General features: G+C 34.4%; 1 pseudogene; it reads right to left on the bottom strand.

Moving 5' to 3' along the window:
• Nucleotides 1-2,071: 2,071 nt before the first annotated feature.
• Nucleotides 2,072-5,138, bottom strand: LOC149177906 (FT-interacting protein 7-like; annotated as a pseudogene).
• Nucleotides 5,139-15,044: the final 9,906 nt, after the last annotated feature.

The following is a 15,044-nucleotide window of genomic DNA, read 5'->3' as shown; positions in this document are numbered from 1 at the left end:
GATGTATCTTAAAATGCTTGCATTTATTGGTTCTTTCTCTAAATTTTATTTTTGGCCACATTCAAGGTACTTTCTCTAACTTTAATTTTTGCCCACATTTAGGGTGATCAAAATATATCAAAGTTTTAAATAGGTAGGGGTAATTATGAAGGTTATATATTTAATTTTTATTAATTAATATATATATATATATATATTAAATTAGAAAATGCTATTTAATTATTAGTATACAAATATAATATGAATTAAGAGTGATTAAATTTTTTCAGGTGTTAATTTTTTTAGAGTGTAAAATGTGAAAAAAAATTGCATCTTTTTCATCTTATGATAGATTCCAATGAATCTTAGTAGTTCTCTATATGGTCATTTTTCATTGATTAAACTGTATTTTTGGATGCTATATTGAATGGATAAACTTGTTCAAAAAATCTTTGTTGGCTTTCCATAGAAAAACAAGTACTTAAAGATTATGAACACACTTTCAACTATTAAAACTTATTTTTTCAATTTTAAAATAGTATGTAATATACACATAGTTGAAATTAAAATATTTTAAATGCATAGAGACATTTTATATGGTGTCTTGATTTAACAGCAAAGCAGATCTCCTAGACCAAACTTCTTCTCCGACTATCTTCAAAAGGACGAACACAATAGACCGCGAAGCTAAGACACCAATGTCCCAAGAACTAGAAGAGATGAAGGAGATGCAAAATAAAGGAAGGTTGAATATCGTAGAGAAAAAAAAGAAAGCTACAGCACCAATCTCGCTAAGAAAGACGAGGAGCCAGATAATTAAAAACTAAGAAAATTATGGGTCTGATAGACCAATTTGGTCTCAGTGGACGTTAACCACCACCACAATCATCATCATCATCATTAAAACAATTTTTTTGTTATTAACATATTTTTAAGTATATGCATGAATATTAGTTTGTAATAAAAAGCTAAATTGATTTTTTCGTTATTATGAATAGTTTTAAATGTCACATATTAAGTTTATATTAAGAACTAAATCAATTGCACATGTGCCTTTTGTTATTTTTATTAGAAAGTACTTCATATTTTTTATTTTAGTTTTTCTATTTTCAATTAATTTTTTTTAGACATTGAATATTTTGTTATATACAACATTAAAATAGTTTCCTTTAACATTTTTCTTTTTATATATAGATATATGTGAAGTTGATATTGACATAAATTATTTGATATAGATCCTCAAATAGTTTACATAATGTTGAAATATTTTGGAAAAGTGTAAAGTTTAATCATGTTACTAACTTTTTTTTTTTTTTTAAGTGTTAATTTTTTTAATGAAGAGGTTAGTGTTCATTGGATTATGGAATGGGTAAGAATTTCTTATTAGAAATAATCAATTTTACGTCGCAAGGCGTTCCTCTAAAATAAGTCTCTCCCATGCTACATGTGTTGTTGTGAGACGTTGATTTTGATGTTAGACGATTCAAATAACCTCTACCAACGGATCAAAAAGTACAAGAATTTTCAGTTACAATTCGGTAGGATCATCTTCCTCTCATTTGGGAGCCTCACATTGGTTTTTTGTGGTGTCTTTAGAGACCGGTCGACCTAAGCCTCACTTCAGTCTCTCATTCCGAGTGGTTGTGATGGGAGGGTTTCACTCTGCAACTCCATCTTTAAACAATAAGCTCATCAATGCTCCAATGACCTCTTCTTCTTGGGATTGCAGGCTATGTGCGACTGCCTTGATGCCACATCCACTTAGCGACTGATTTTTTGATCCATCATTTGTTCTCAGGTACAATTTCTACGTTAATAGGGTTTTCCTTTCAATGGATAGAAGCGGCAATTTCCCAGGATTTTCCTTTCTGCTTCACAGGCTTGGAGGCTGTTGGGGTTTATTTCCTTTACTAGGTAATTTGTCAAAGAAACCCTCAATAATGGTCACATGGTTCCTGCAAAATTCTCTTGATTAATAGTTCAAGTATAAATTGTCACTTTCAACCACTTATTTGTTGATTATAGGCACACAATTGCTATCGAGTTTACCAGAAACATGTTGTATCAAGAATAGGGCATTGTGTTCCTAATACTAGTCACAATCTATGGTTAAAGGAACAATGTACAACATACATGAGATAATGAAAGTTATAGCAATGAAAATGTCAGTAGAACGGGGATCTCTCCAAGTAAGAAAAGCTTGAATTCTCTCCCCCTGTGTATCAAAATCACCCAATACAGTCTGTATCCTTGCAGCCAAAATCCTTAATTGATCATATCTCGTTGTAACAATTTTAGAAGCCTCAGAGATCTATAATGGATCAAATTCGTCATCAAGTTCGTCGTGATCAATGACATTTACATGGGAAATTCGTGTATCCATGTGCAGTGACATCCTAGGTCAAAACCTATAGGGCCATTCACTAATGAGAAAAATGTAGCAGACAACTGTTGGTACAATGAGTTCTGGGTACCAAACCAGGACAAGGAAGCAGAATGCACTAAAATTATTATAATGGGATTCCTCCACTGACATATATCATCAACCCATTTAGAAACAAATGCAACTCCATTGAGAACATTCATAATTCTGAACCAATTAGCCTTACTTCTCCTCTTGCTCCACATATTAGACTTTGTATCCAATATATATTTCACTAATTCCTATCTTAAAGGTGGCTCAACATGATCTTATCTCAATCCAACAATATTCATTGATGTGTTTCTTAACATGTCTTGCTGACTTAGGCTCAAGGGATGCAAATAATTCATCTTAGGAAGTAATGGTTGAGAGTAAATATGAACAACATCAAGCAAAGAAGAGCAGGAAAAATGCACTGAGAGTTCAATTTCTCCCTTTTTTTTCACACGAAAAAGTTGGAGAACCAACAATGGATAGGAATTTCTATAAACTCGATTGCTTTCCAGTGTTGAAATGCGAATCCACACTTTTCCAATGAGAACAACTTTGAGTGACGAAGAATTCTTATCTAAGTTGTTCATGTATGTGTGCCAATTATCAAAGACCCCTAAGGTTAGAACAATGCACGGGTCATAAAATTCCCCTCTGTATTGCTCATTCTAGCTCGGGTCAAATCTATCAATAATTTATCTCATTCTAACCCATTTTTTCCCATAATTTTCTACACAACAGGCATCTGTTGTACCTCTTCCTCCTTTTTTTTCATAGGTAACATGCTTTTTGCTCCCAAAATTCCCAATTCAAGCACACCTATAGATGGTTTCCATAGCTGTTTAGCAGTTGGCCTTAAATCACTGCCTAAATGGGCAACCTCATCCATTACACGATATCCCCAATCAAAACACAAGCATAGATGAATTCTTCCATGATACTTAACATTTGGTTTTCAATTTGCTTTTTCTCCATTGAACCACCTTGAGCTTACCATACAGTAATCTAGTCTCCTTTCAATTGGATTTAGTGAAACTCTGGTTTGGCCTAAGTCCTCCACATCCTTGTTACCACCATTACTAGGTCGATCCTAAACCAGTAACATATGTTGTTCCTTAAATGGTTCAGTTGCAACAAAGATCAAATCTTCATTCCAAAATGGGATTGACAAGGTTCTAGAATTAAAAGTTCTAGTCCTCAAAACCTCCATACTCAACTGCACACTCACTTTGAGCTCAGGAAAATTTATCTTTTCAGGAATCTCAAGTCTTGGGCTTCAATTACATTGACCCTTAGATACCATAATTTGGGGATAAATATACTTTTGATCTTGTATTCCTAATACCTCCTGTATCAGACTACCAACCCTTTGGGAATGTTTCATCTGCCTGTGTTCCCATCCAAACTGCAAGCATAATATCACCTTTGACTCTACCATCACCTTCCAACCTAAGCCATGAAGGTGCCAAAGGGATGTCTGGAGGAACTCTTGTTGGAACCTCCAAGAGATCAAAGTAGACTCCCCCAAGGAAGTAATCCCATGAATTTCTTCCATCCCATACAAAAATCTCCATGGGAGGAGCTGATTGAAGTATGTCTTTGCCAAAGGCAAAGACATGCTCCCATTCAGGATATGCATTGTTATGAAATTTTCGTGTTCGAACAATTTTGCCTCCCACTCTCATTTTTACAAATGGATAACCTACATACCCTATAACAAACCAAATATTTCGAAACCAAAATTAAACTTACCAAACTATGAAATATTCCACAAGTGTTTTTGAGAAAGGAAACTGACACATTATGCCTAGATTCTAAGTAACAAATGCATAGGGACAATAACTTAGCCAACTTTCTTAGCCCTATGGAGTCCTTACCATGCCAAAATTCTTACCAACATAATGAACATCACTTTATCTCTAAAGAATATCAAGCCAAGAAAATACCTATAATTTACCTATTTAGGAACAAGATTTTGAATCATTCAGCATGAACTGTATTAACTAAGAATATTATTTTCTTGAAAAATAAACAATGAGAAACCCCCTAAGCTAGAAAATTCCATCCCTTATGACATCTCTAGAAAATTTACCCATGTTCATAGATTTGAAATATTCTCTTAAAGTGACTAGTCTAGTGTCCTATGGAGATCAAAATTCATCGCTAATTTGGAAACTAACTACAGTCTATTACAATTAACTTGAAAACTCCTTGCAACCTGAATTTAATTTTCTAAAGAATGCTAAATATCATCAATAGAGGAACCATCCTAGCATACAATATTTCTCTATGCATGGCTGAATTTTTTTATTACAGTATAGTGTGAAAATAAATCTCAAAATAGAGCATTACCTGTAGAATTTCTGGATGGAAGTGCTCTTCCCTTCACAATTCTTACAAAAAGACATGCCATTTTCTTAACCAAATAATAAGTATGCCTCTCATTGTGGTCTGGATAAGAACTACCCAAATCCTTCATGAAATATTTTGTAGTCATGATTGAGGGCTAGGCCATGGTTGGTCTCTCCAAATGATGCATTGCTACTGATGCTAGGTGATCCACTTTTTATACTTCTTGGGGCTTCGTGGCTGTTTCAGTAGTCTTATCTTCTGTAGGTGGAGGTGATTCAGCTTGTGGTGGTTTTTCTGGTGGAGCCTTCTGGGAACTTCTCTTTTCCCAAAAAATGACGACGTCTACCCATAGTTCTTTTCTTATCATTGCAAACCACGATTTCGACTTCCTCATGAATCATTGTTGATGTATCACTTACAGTAAATTCCAATTTCTCATTACAAGTAGGATTCAGATCCTTATAGTTTGTGTTTATATGCTTGTGCTTTCACAAAAATCAACCTTCACAAATGGACTTGTTGATCCCTCTCCATCCTTTGGCATGAGGTTCTTTGCATCTCGCACCCCCACAATTACTTTTGTTGTCATCATTCTTATAGGACACACTTACCTCTATGATAAAAGCAAGGGGTTATACATTAACAGAGCAAGAGTTGCTACAATTACTCTTCTATACCAATTTCAATTCTTCTTTAGTCCTATGCACCTTTGCAAGTTTTTCCTAGAAAATTATTAAATGAAGTTTGAAATAAACAATGGAAAGAATTCCCATAAAAAAAGTCCTACCAGAACTAAAATACACAAGTATTCTCTCCGAAAGCTCAAAAACACCCAAATTATCTTACAAGGGATAATCAATCCTAACAAACCAGATAACCTAAAATACTATGTATTAATATTTCAAGTATATAAATTGTCACTTTCAACCACTTATTTGTTGATTGTAGGCACACACTTGCTATCGAGTGTACCAGAAACATGTTGTATCAATAATAGGGCACTATGTTCCTAATACTAGTCACAATCTATGGTTAAATGCACCAGGAAACCACCATGTGAATAATCAGGCATTTATATCCTGGTCCAGGATCGAAAATTATTGTCATGTGACCCATCAATATGCCAAATGAATAAATGTCACTAAGACGCTTCTCAATTCTCTTGAAGGGAATATAATTCGTGGAGAAATTATTGCTTTCAAGCAAAATTTTCATATATTTATAACTAAATTCTAGAGTATTTGACTCATCGGAATGAGAATCATAGGACCTCAATCGAGTTATATTTAACACACGCCTGTGACATCTAGAAACGTATCCTAGAGAGGATTGTTGAGCATGCTTTAAGGATGACACCAAGGATCCTAAAAATGATCTTCTGAGGCCTTTTAATGGATAAAGCAAAAGCTTCCTTACTTCACCTACTCTCACCCGCCATGAGTTTCTCTTCTTTTGATCGTGGTTGCAAATTGATCATTATTCTTTCTGGGCCTCTTTCACTTGCTCCTTGTTTTTCAACTTGTGAGAGGATCCTAAGTATTTGAATCTAGCCGGTCGCGATCGATGAAATAAAGGAAACACAACCAAGGATGTTGACACCATTGATGATGAAGATTATCCAAAGGAGGAGCAAGAATGAGAAGACGAGATTTAAAAGCAATTTGTTACTAGTTTTTAATTATGTGCCTAGACATTTCCCATTTTCTACCTTGCTCTTCCTATTCTTCTTATACATACTAATCAGGAGTCGAGTGTTTGGAATGAGAATTTCTTTTTGTGCAGTGTATTATTTCTTGCGACTCACTATAAACACATTTAACACAGTCCAACCATAAATAATACATGTCAAAAATACAAGCCAAGAAAATGCAAGTAGATTGTATATGCACATGTACAACCATTCAAAGCAACCACATGTCTTTGTAGATTGTTTACAAAGAAATTAAATGCAGCTTAACATTGAATCTGAATTTTATTATCAAAATCATTCCATCATCATTATTCATCTATGATCTTCCTTACTTGTTTCCTTTGCAACATGATGTGGTGCAAATGAATAATAACTTTTAATACAGATTTCAAGTATTAAGAAGAGATATCCTCCAGGAGCCCAGTGAATGCCTGCACAACCTCATTATTTATAATGATCTCGCGGTCCAGCAGAATCCCTCCTGTATGTGTCCATGATAGCAACAAGTTGGTGAACATGTAGCAAGCTGGTGATTCCCGACTTAAACAAAGGATGGAAGAACCACATGACTTTGACATGTAAAACTTTGTTACCCTACCCCTTTTAGACTCATAAACGAGACCATGCATAACTGCATTTGAACCTGTATCTAATAAGATGCTTTTAAGATATTCATACAGAGCATCTTCTAGTGGCTATTAAGCATTACGAAAGAAATGCAAACTCATTCCACTCATTATCTAGCTACTAAATATTATGTAAGAGAACAAAACTCAGAAAACATATCTTAATTCATTTTTCCATTTTAGCATGGAATGAACAATGAGTTCAATTTCTACCATTTTTTTCACATCAGAATGATAGAGAACCAACAATGGATAATAATTTATATAAACTCGATTTCTTTCTAGTGTTGAAATGTGAACCCACACTTTTCCAATGTGAACATCTTTGAGCGCTGAAGACTTCTTATCCGAGTTTTTCATGTAGATGTGCCAACTATCACAGACCCCTAAGTTCAGAATAATGCATAGATCATAAACTTCCCATGTGTATTGTTCATTCCAGTTTGGGTCAAATCTATCAATAAATGTTCTCGTTCTATCCCATTTCCGCCCATACTTTACTAAATAGTACACAAATGTTGTACCTCTTCCTCCTTTGGTTTTCATAGGTAACATGTTTTTGGCACCCAAAATTCCCAGTTCAAGCATAAATATATATGGTTTCCATAACTGTTTAGCGGTTAGCCGTAAATCACTGCCTAAATGGGTGGCCTCATCCATTACATGATATCCCCCATCAAAGCACAAACGTAAATGAATTCTTCCATGGTACTTAACATCTCGCTCTCCATTTACTTTTTCTCAATTGAACCACCTTGAGCTTACCATACTGTAATCTAGTCTCCTCTCAATTGTATTTAGTGAAATTTTGATTTTCCCTAATTCCTCCACATCCTTGTTACCACCGCTACTAGATCAATCCTCCACCAATAACACAAGTTGTTCCTCAAATGGTTCAACTGCTACAAATATCAAATATTCATTCAAAATGGGCTTGATAAAGTTCTAGAATTAGAAGTTCTAGTCCTTGAAAACTGTATACCCAGTTGCACCCTCAGTTTGAGCTTAGGAAAATTTGTCTTTTCAAGAATATGCAAGTCTTGGGATTCAATTACATTGACCCTCAGATACCATAATTTTGGGGAAAAATATACTTTTGATCTTCTATTCCTCATACCTCCTCTATCAGATTGCCAAGCCTCTTGGAATGTTTCATCCCCCTGTGTTCCCATCCAAACTATAATAATAATATCACCGTTTAGATTCTCTTCTGGATCCATCGCATAAGGATTCTTTTCCATCGACGTTTCGAACCAGCAACGATGGTTCATCTTCAGGATGTGCAAAAATATTGAAAGACTGATCTTATTTTTTCTATATATATAGAGATGCTTAGCCGACAGATATGATTAATTTAATAATAATAATTATTTATTTATTTAATATATTTAATTAATTTTTCCTCATTATATTTGTTTTCAATTCATTTTTTTTTATAATGTTAATATTAATTGTTATTTATTTTAATTAGTTTTAATTTTAGTTATTATAATTATTAATTTTAATTTTGATTATATAATTATTTTAGTTACTAATTTTTAATTGTTATAATTATATAGATTTCATAATTGTTTTATGCAAATTTTAATTATTTGTCTATTTTAATTGCTATTTTAATTAATTATAATTGTATTGATTGTATTTATAATGATTGTTTATTTATTTTAATTATTATTCTCATTAACTATTAATTATTAATTATTATTTGTTAATTGTTATAATAATATTGGTTATAGTTTCTTTATTAATTGTAATTTTTAGTTTTAATTATTAATATTAATTAAAACTAAAAATTACAATTAATAAAGAAACTATAACCAATATTATTATAACAATTAAGAATTAAAAATTAAAAATTAATGAGAATAATAATTAAAATAAATAAACAATCATAATAAATACAATCAATACAATTATAATTAATTAAAATAGCAATTAAAATAAACAAATAATTAAAATTTGCATAAAACAATTATGAAATCTATATAATTATAGCAATTAAAAATTAGTAACTAAAATAATTATATAATCAAAATTAAAATTAATAATTATAATAACTAAAATTAAAACTAATTAAAATAAATAACAATTAATATTAACATTATAAAAAAAAAAGAAAAAAAGAATTGAAAACAAATATAATGAGGAAAAATTAATTAAATATATTAAATAAATAAATAATAGTTATTATTAAATTAATCATATCTGTCGGCTAAGCGTCTCTATATATATAGAAAAAATAAGATCAGTCTTTCAATATTTTCGCACATCCTGAAGATGAACCATCGTTGCTGGTTCGAAACGTCGATGGAAAAGAATCCTTATGCGATGGATCTGGAAGATAATCTAAACAATAATATCACCAGTGAATCTACCATCACCTTCCAACCTAAACCATGAAGGTGCTAAAGGGTTGTATGGAGGAACTATTTTTGGATTCTCCGAGAGATCAAAGCAGAATCCCACAAGGAAGGCATCACTTGAATTGCTTCCATCCTATACATAAATCTGATTAGCAAGAGCTGAATGAAGTGTATCTTTGACAAAGGCAAAGATCTGGTCCCATTTAGGACATATAGTGTTATGAATTCACGTGTACAAGCAATCAAAGCAACTGCATGTCTTCGTAGATGGTTTACAAAGAAATTAAATGCAGCTTAATGTTGAATCTGAATTTTACCTCCAAGAGCCCAGCCATTTCTTGCACAACCTCATTATGTATAAGGATCTTGCGATCTAGAGGAATCCCTCTTGTATGTGTCCATGATAGCAACAAGTTGGCGAACATGTAGCAAGCTGGTGATTCTTGACTTAAACAAAGGCTGGAACAACCACGTGACTTTGACATGTAAAAGTATGTTACCATGCCCCTTTTAGACTGATAAACAAGACCATGCACAACTTCATTTGAACCTAAATCTAAGAAGACGGTTTCAAGCTATGCATACAGAGCATCTTCTAGTGCCTCTTAAAGATTACGAAAGAAATGCAAACTCATTCCACTCATTATCTAGATATTAAATGTTATGTAAGAGAAAAAAACTTGGAAAATAGAGCTTCATTAATTTTTCCATTTTAGCATGGAATGAACAATGAGTTCAATTTCTCCCATTTTTTTCACACCAAAACGATGGAGAAGCAACAATTGATAGGAATTTCTATAAAATCGATTGCCTTCTAGTGTTCAAATGTGAATCCAAACTTTTCCAATGAGAACATCTTTAAGCACTGAAGACTTCTTATCTGAGTTGTTCATGTAGATGTGCCAACTATCAAAGACCCCTAAGGTCAGAATAGTGCATGAGTCGTAAACTTTCGATGTGTATTGCTCATTCCAGCTTAGGTCAAATCTATCAATAATTGTTCTCATTCTAACCCATTTATACCCATACTTTGCTTCATAGTAGGCATCTGTTGTACCTCTTCCTCCTTTGGTTTTCATAAGTAACATGTTTTTGGCTCCCAAAATTCCCAATTTGAGCACACCTATAAATGGTTTCCATAACTGTTTAGACGTTGGCCGTAAATCACTGCTTAAATGGGCAGCCTCATCCATTACATGATAGCCCCCATCAAAACGCAAGCGGAGATGAATTCTTCCATTATACTTAACATCTGGTTCTCCATTTATTTTTTCTCAATTGAACCACCTTGAGCTTACCATACTGTAATCTAGTATCCTTTCAATTGTATTTAGTGCAATTCTGGTTTGGCCTAAGTCCTCCACATCCTTGTTACCACTGCTACTAGGTCGATCCTCAACCAATAACACAAGTTGTTCCTCAAACGGTTCAAATGATACAAAGATCAAATCTTCATTCCAAAATCAGCTTGACAAGGTTATAGAATTAGAAGTTCTCATCCTCAAAACCCGTATACCCATCTGCACCCTCACTTTGAGCTCAGGAAAATTTATCTTTTCAGGAATCTGCAAGTCTTGGGCTTCAAGTACATTGACCCTCAGATACCATAATTTTGGGGACAAATATACTTTTGATCTTATATTAATCATACCTCTTGTATAGACTGCCAAGCCTCTAGGAATGTTTCATGTATCTGTGTTCCCATTCAAACTGTAAGCATAATATCACCTTTGACTCTACCATCATGTTGCAACCTAAGCCATGAAGGTGCCAAGGGGCTATCTGGAGGAACTCTTGTTGGAACCTCTGAGAGATCAAAGAAGACTCCTCCAAGGAAGTCATCCCTTGAATTGCTTCCATCCCATACATAAATCTCAATAGCGGGAGCTGATTGAAGTGTGTCATTGCCAAAGGCAAAGATCTGGTCCCATTTAGGATATCTAGTGTTATGAATTTACATGTACAACCAGTCAAAGCAACCACATGTCTTTGTAGACTATTTACAAAGAAATTAAATGCAGCTTAATGTTGAATCCGAATTTTATTATCGAAATCATTCCTTCATAATTATTCATCTATGATCTTCCTTACGAAGTTTCCTTTGCAACATGACGTGGTGCAATTGCTAGTTAATCCTTGTGCTAACCATGCACTTGAGTTAGACAAATAATTAGCTAATTGACTGTGTTGTTCTAGACTATAATTGATCTCATAAGATTTAAATTTATTTAATTTTCTCATAGTTACCCTTTAAAAGCATGTCTTTCAGGTACCAGAGTTAAGGTCTTCTATAAAAGATAGGGGTACTTTATTCATGAGCTATCATTAGGCCTTGAAGAAGAGCCTAAACCTCTTACTAATCATTGAGGGAATTCCTAATCCCTAACAAAAAGGTTAATGCAATGTTTTCATCAAAGTAACCTAAAAATGCTTAAACTTGTTATTTTCAATATTTTCAAATAAAATATTTAAAATGTATTCATATTTGAAAATTTTAGTCTAACTACACTATATGGCACTAATTATTCTTTACTATGATTGTTTGGTAAAAATAAAATATAAAAGTTCTTGTAACTTTTTAATTTGAGATTTTGAATTTGAAACTTATGGATAAACATCTACCCATCTACTTTAAATATCTGAAATATGATTAATAATATTTATCACATATTAAATAAAATAAAAAAGCTTTGTTATTTTCAAAATTTTTGAACTAAAATTAAAAAAATTACAACTTATTTTTAACGTCAAATCTAGAAAAAGTTCATATTAACTTCCAATTTACCAAACATTCAAATTGATCAAATCTTTAAAAATACAAATCTTTTATTAAATGCAAAAAATTATTAAAATAAATTCAATAAACATGAAGTTAAATATATATCTATATTAGTATTAAGTAAACTCAAAATCATAATTTCATTTTCCATAACAAATTTTATTAAATTAATCATAATTTCATTTTTCATAACAAGTTTTATTCCTCTTAATTTAATATATAAATATTATATGTATAAATAAGTATATTTGACTATTACAATAATTATACTATAATAAGAATTTAAGATTAAAAACATTCGATAGATATATGATTAATTATTTTGCTAGGCAACTAAACTTATTCACCGCAGGACTTACAATAAAAAATTTGATGCATATTATGGTACATGGGCAACTAAACTTTTACACAGCACGACTTACAGTAATAAATTTGATGCATATTATGGTACATGGGCAACAAAGCTTTTGCACAGCAGGACTTACAGTAATTTTTTTGATGCACATTATGTTTTTCTTTTTTTTTCCAAAGGAAAAAACAGTAACCTTTGATTAAAGAATTAATGAAAAGTTACACTAGTAGATGCAATGAGGCATTCCGGAAACTGCCACCTGGGCTCGAGTGGTTACACACCGTTAGAAGACTAACGTGCACAGAGAAAAAGAAAAGAGAAGAGGAGAGCGAAAGAAAGAGGAAAAAAAACTGAATTCCGGAAGTGAGTAAAACTCACACTTCAAGTTTTTCTCCCCTTCTTCTTTTCGACCTTGCGCCACTCTCCTTGAGTGGGCTCGATCGAAGTAATGACTAACTGTGTTTCTGCATTCTGTGGGCCTGTTTCTTTGTCTGAGTCTAAAGTATCTGAGTGATGTTGCCGTTTGTTGCCTCCCATGCTTTGATCCATGCTTGTCATCTCTGCCTGTTTTTGGTGGGTCTCTGCTTGATTTGGATTGAACTGTGGAGCCTTGTTGTCTGATATGTTTTCCTTCTGATTCCCTGTTTCCGCTTCCTCTATGATGGTATCATCCTCTTCTGTTTCTGATTCTTCAACTTCTGGTGTCGAAGAGGCTTTCCTTTCCGAGGCTCTCTTCCTTGCAACATCATCTATGTTCTGCCAACCTTTGGGCTTCCTTTGTTGTGGCTTGCTCTTGTTGAGGCTTTTGCATGCATTGTACAGATGACCTGTTTGTTGACATCCCCTGCATCTGAAGGCTGTATTCTCATAGTCCAAAGGTTGTTTCCACTGTGAATTGTTGAAATTCAGAATGATGCTTTCAGGTAAACCTTGGCTAAGATCTACCTCGACACATATTCTAGCAAAAGTAAAGATTCCTTTTATGTGTCTCTCTGTATCAATCTTTAACGTTCTTCCAAGGGTATTCCCTATAACTATTAGGGCCTTGGAGTGCCAGAAGTGTATCGGAAGATTATGCAGCCTTACCCATACTGGCATCCTTGATACCACCATAGTATTGGCATCAAACTCTGGGAACCATGGGGTAACAAACAGTCCCGCACTGCCCCAGAACCATGGCCCTTCATTGAGAATTTTTTCCTTTTCTTCTTCTACGAGGAAAGTTACTATGAAGAAACCCTTAGAGCATAGGTGAATTTGGCAATTTTTTGTCCAGACCGAGTGAATCCATTGGTACAATGCATCAGTTCTAGGCCAAAAGCCGTTAAATCTATAGATAACAACATTTTTTTGTAGATCTGAGAATATGTACTTTACCTCTGGTAAATCCAGAGAGATAGAAGGGCTCTCTGGCACTTGATCCACGATATACTACCCTAGAGGTGCATTTACAACTGTAGATTCTTTCCCCTTTGGAGGCTCTTTCCCTTTGGCTGCATCGCGGTATGTGCCTGTAGGTTTTGAGGTAGATCCCTTAGATCCACCTCGCAATCGGTGATTGAGTATGATAGTTGAGTCCTTTGCAACCCTGTAATGCTGGAGTGTGTGTTGATCCTGCATGAAAAACCCTGAAAATAAAAGGATTTGTAATGCAATTGGAATTCCGAATTTGTCCTGGATCTCTTTTTTTAACTCCAGAATACTCATCCGTTCCCAGATCTGCACACAAACGTGTCTACCTTCTGTTGATCTGATGAAGATTTGCTTCAGATCCGCTGTGTCTGCCTTGATCAAATCCCGTTTTTCGGAATTGTTTTCTGGATCTGGCGAAAACCCATTTTGCTTCTGCCTGGATCTGGCCAGATCTGATAGATCCACCCCGGTTCTACAAAGTTTGGCCCGATCTGGTGTGCCATTTCCCAGATCGGGACTCCTATTGGGGCTATCGCTCATTTGCATGACATGGTCTTCGAGCCCTCTGTTGAAAAGCTGCGTCGAGGTGGTAAGAGCCCAGATCTGCGCTGCAGAGAGCATAGGAGCCTCAAAACACCGCGAAACCAGGTCCCTACTCCCACCCCATTCTTGATCTACGGCTCTGCCATTTAAAATCCGCCCTAGATCGGCAGATCGAATCCACGGCGTACCAAAATGGGGCATGGGAACTGGCATACGCCTCTTTTCTCCATAGTCGCAGACAGATTTGCCATGCCTGTGCAGAGCGTTCACGTATGATGGCGTATCAAGACGAGACAGGGTAAGGACCGATTGTTTTGGAGTAAAAAACTCCGGACAAAAGATTTCTGGTGCCGCCCTGAGGTAATCTACCTGCACCCTGAAGGAGGAGAAGCGCACCGGTCGCAGTTTGCTATGGTTCGAATCATAAAAAACCTTTTCATCAGCAGATCCGGCCCAGGACCAAAGGGAAGCATCGAGCTCAGAGTATCCAGCGTCCAGGCATCTGGCCGATCCAGAGCAGATCAGATCTTTTGG

The sequence above is a fragment of the Pinus tabuliformis genome, chromosome 4_1 (genome assembly GCF_031772625.1).
Source record: "Pinus tabuliformis cultivar Carrire ecotype Pingquan chromosome 4_1, CPIR1, whole genome shotgun sequence".
In the NCBI taxonomy this organism is placed as follows: Eukaryota; Viridiplantae; Streptophyta; class Pinopsida; order Pinales; family Pinaceae; genus Pinus; species Pinus tabuliformis.
Note: the sequence above shows the minus strand (reverse complement) of the source record. Positions and strands in the feature narration are given on the sequence as shown.